Raw genomic sequence first — 5231 nt, forward strand, 5'->3', positions numbered from 1 at the left:
ATGCGTATTTATTGACAATTATGTGTACATCCACACGCTTTCCTGAGGCTATTCTGCTAAGAAATATCAAGACACCTACTATTGTCAAAGCTCTTATCAAATTTTTCACGTTAGTAGGACTTCCTAAGTCTATACAGTCCGACCAGGGATCAAATTTCATGTCAGGTTTATTTCAGCAAGTCGTGTACCAGTTAGGGATTGCTCAGTATAGATCAAGTGCGTACCATCTAGAATCTCAAGGTGCCTTAGAACGTTTTCATCAAACATTGAAGAACATGATTAGAACTTTTTGTTTTCAATTTGACAGAGACTGGGATGATGGAGTTCACAAGTTGCTTACTGAATATACTGACTTGAATCTTTTAGACTATGTATCTAGATTTAAAGAAAATTTGTATACTACTTGTCAAATTGCTCAGAAAAACTTAAAAAGTGTACAGAACAAGATGAAAATATGGTATGATAAAGATGCCAGGGACAGAGTTTTTGAGCCTGGTGATAGGGTACTTGTATTTTTGCCAGTCCCTGGACATCCTTTACAGGCTAAATATTGTGGTCCTTATACAGTAGAGAGTAAAATCAATGATTTGAATTATATTGTAACAACTCCAGGTCGGCGCAAACAAAACAGAGTGTGTCATATTAATATGTTAAAACCATATTTTGAGCGTACTAATGAATGTGAGAGTAAACCAGTTGCCACTTTAGGAATGGTTAAATTTGAGAACAATCATGACAAACCAGATGTAATTGAACCACCTTTTAGTTCTAAAACTCTGGAAGAGACAGTTAGATTGAAAAATTCAGAAATTTTGTCAAATTTGGACTCAAAACTTGCACATCTGTCTTTTGATCGTAGAGAAGAAATAAAAACTTTGGTATTTTCTTTTAAAAATCTTTTTCCAGATGTGCCAAACAAAACCACTGCTGTTTGTCATGATGTTGATGTAGGAGATGCTTCTCCAATTAAGCAACATCCTTACCGGCTCAATCCACTCAAACTTGAAGCTATGAGAAAAGAAATTAAATATATGCTTGACAATGATATTATTGAGCCGAGTAACAGTGAATGGAGCTCTCCTTGTCTCCTTGTGCCAAAACCAGATAAAACCTTTCGTTTCGTGACTGATTTCAGAAAAGTAAATTCAGTCTCAAAATCTGATTCCTATCCGATTCCAAGGATAGGCGATTGTATTGACAACATTGGTCAATCAAAATTTGTGAGTAAATTTGATTTGTTGAAAGGTTATTGGCTAGTTCCATTGACACAGAGAGCTCGTGAAATATCAGCTTTTGTTACACCAGATGGCTTATTTCAATATACTGTAATGCCGTTTGGCATGAAAAGTGCACCAGCTACACACACACGTCGACAGAGTTGTTGACAATACGACATGTTCTATAACACGTACGGTCCCATTAGGAATATAGTTCACATCTAATATGGACAAGGCTATGATTCGGTATACAGTTTTGCATGATTTTTTTCCAAATGATCAGCTAATTTATTCAAAAAATGAAACAGTTTCCCTTGTTTCAAGTAAGTTTTTATTTACTTTCTAATGGTCGCAGAATATGCGTCATAAGAGCAGATTCTTTCAAAGAGGGGCGAAAGATGCCAGAGGGACATTTAAATTTCAAACGCATTGATTGAAATTAAATTGACAACACAATGGTCTAAATAGCTGCGGAACCGTAGCTCATATGTTCTTATGTTATTTAATAGTAAAAAAAAACACCATAAGGACCTATAAGCTACGGTTCCGCAGCTATGGCTTAAACAGAAAAAGAAAAACAGACAAATAATGGTACACAAGACAGAACAAAAAATTACAAATTAAGCAACAAGAACCAAACCAAAAACTGGGGTTCATCTTAGGTGCTCCGAAAGGATAGGCAGATCCTGCTCCACATGTTGCATTCATCGTGTTTTTCATGTAATTACAAACCCGGTTAACAGTTTCAAGATTCAATCTGAATATTTAGATCACTCTTTACACGATAAGTAGATTTAACGCAAAACAGATAATCGGAAGAGTACCAAAACTTGAAAAAAAATGACATGAGCATATGATGCTATTGTTTGAACTTGTGATTATATCAAGTTCTATACACTGTAAACATAACAATAGCTGTAAGTATAGAATAAAAAAAAAAAAACGGATTATGGTAACAACCTGCCACTTACGAAATCTACAAGAAAAGCACACATGTCATTACAGCTTGCTGTAGAGTCCATTATCAGTAATCCAATGTTATCTCGATGGTCAGTTGCATGGCTTCTTGTTTGAAATAGTAAATAAATTATGAAACATTAATTTTAATTTATGTATGCGTTATAATTAGGATATACTTTTTTGGACAAGATGAATAAAATATGATAATTTGACAGCTAATGCCCCTTTGAATGACTACTCTATCCACAGTTCCTTTAAAAGACGGCCTTCCACTTAATAATGGCATTCCCTGATCTACTAAACGTTATTTACAACTCGGGTAAAAAAACAAAAATCAAGATATTGGAAATACAAGAGTTGACCTCATTAAACAGCAATTACCCATAGCATAAATTAAAAGATAATGCCAATGCCTAAAGAGAATCATGAATCCTCACAAAACTGCCTTTCAATGACCGCTAGAATTATAAATTATAATAATTGTTGAAAAGAACACTGGTACTGAGTAGCGGATTCAGTGGACGAATTAAAGGCATAAATCACCTTTAACATATAAACATATCATGCTTGAGCATAATTATTTTCCAAAATATCTTTAGTCTTGTTGTGCTAGGCGATGTGTAGTTTATAACATAAATGTGCATCCCTTTTTAAATTCCTTGATCCCGTCTTGGTACTTACGCATTTTTTCCCTTATTTATGTCATTAAACAGTATGTGTAATTATTGTAATAAACAACACAAAAAACCTGCCCAATACAAAGATATGCAGGTTTTTACAAGCAAGAAAATGTTTTCAAAATGTTCAAATCCAACCCTTTACATCGAAAAAGTCTATTTGAGCTGTACGCAACGTCACTCTGGCATTGAAATTTTTGACTCTGTCATCTTTGGCAAGACAAAAATTCCAACAAATTTAATACAAATATTTTGTCCATCTTTTTTTAATATTTCTATATTCTTAATTCCTTAAATAAATCAATGCTGCATTTACACATAATTCGATATCAATTCGAAACGTTTAACATGTTTAATGTTTACTTCAATACGCGTCAAAATCACTTCACTGTCCGAATGAGCTTAATTTTTTAACTCAATTAATAATATTCATTTGTTGTAACTGCTGGCAAGTTTATAAATAATTCCTGTCAGAAAGCTGAATCAAAACTTGTTGTACTAGTCGATCTGATCATTAGACCTGGCATAAACAATCTTCAAAATGGATCATTTTTGTAGATGTACATGTAGGTATATGTAAATATCTTCATAACCTCATACATGTAGTAGTCTAGAGTTTTATTGTTGTTGTGGAACTATAGGGGTGAATAGACAATCCAATTTCTACAGAGAATCATATATTGTACATATACATGTATGCCTTGCCCTTTCTTGTATTAGCCATTGCCAAAGATTGGAATCAAGCTGAAATAAAAACAAATACAAATAGGTATAATATTATTGCTTTAAAATTTTGACATATATACAATGTAGCAAAAAATCTTCATTTCTAAAATCTTTATGTATTGGTGTTGTCCATGTTCATTGAGGCCCTTATATTTACATTTGTAATGCTTAAATTCTCTAGGGTCCCAAGTCAGGATCGTCTGGCCTTTGTTAGTCTTGTATGATTTTCAATTATTCTTGTGTATAATTCTAACTTAAGTTTAGTATGACTATGAAGTCCATAATCACTGAACTAGTAACTTTTGTTTAGAGGTCAATTGAAGCAAGCCTCCGTGTGTGAAAGTTTCTCGCTGCATTGAAGACCATTTGGTGGCCTTCAGCTGTTTTCAGCTCTTTGGTCAGGTTGTTGTCTTTTTAAGTACATTCCCCACTTTCATTCCTATTGAAATATCTTGACCACGGATTCGCTGTCATCCATTGCCAATGTTATAATAAAATAATATATCTGTTCCATAAATATTTGATGTAGGAATTAAGAAAAAACCTGTTTGTAACTTGTTGAAAACTGAACTTCGTAAGGCACAACGTTACCTTCTATAGGGCTTTTCGTATCATGCGAGTTTTTTTTTAACAGTAATTTCATAGAAAAGTGGTTTACCAATATCAAGTTGCTGAAGGAAACGCAAAGTTATGATTCTTGAAAACTTCACGAGTGTTTAAATATGAAAAATCACAAAATGAAACATCGAAAAAACGGTAGGTCTTTTCGAAAAAAGATGTGTTTTCTTTTCCGGAAAGTAAAGTGCTTGTAAATTCAAATCAATTACGGCTTGGGACGCGTCACAAATTCGTACTTAATATTTTACAATTATATGCGACTTTTGAAGTGAAATATTATAATGCTGTCCTTTAGCAAATTATTGATAAAGTAGTAATCTTAATATTGTTTGAAGCGCCTTTGGTTATATCAAAGCACATGTAGCAGTCTGTAACATCAAAGCCTTAACTAAAAACACGATAAATGAAACTATCTTGAAATGACCTTGACAAGGATCGACAAAATCTATAAATACGTATTCAAATGAGGTCCTGATTGAAATTAAAGAGGCCCTGATCGAGTATAATTTTTGGGGGTTTACACGATACATTGCAAGTACGGAGAGACACGATGACAAATAATAATAACATCAGCTTGCATTAAATAATTAAATAAAATACATATCCTCATACAATGTAGAAATTAAATAATCAAGTATTCTTACAAATTCAAGACTTATACAGAGAGGAAGTAAGTCAATGCTTTTAAATATTTACCTTTATTAGAATGGAATCCACCAAATTCAACGGCGTCACTGATTAAATATAGCCGCAAAATAATATCCATGCGCCATTTGGCAAATTTTAATGTCTTCATTACAAACATTTTAGGCGATGAAATTATTCTTACAATAGTTCACTTACATCTTCATCAAAAAGCACAGACGATAAAAAGCTATGCTTAACTTTTTAATTAGCACTTTTTCAAATGGGGAACATAAATTGTTTTGGGTAAATCGACGATCATTTAAGGTAATCTTCTTATATTTATCGTTTTTCATAACAACAAGTGTAAAAAAAAATGCCTAATTAGTTATAAAGAATCTACCAGACC

This window comes from Mytilus galloprovincialis, chromosome 3 (assembly GCF_965363235.1).
Source record: "Mytilus galloprovincialis chromosome 3, xbMytGall1.hap1.1, whole genome shotgun sequence".
NCBI classification, from domain to species: Eukaryota; Metazoa; Mollusca; class Bivalvia; order Mytilida; family Mytilidae; genus Mytilus; species Mytilus galloprovincialis.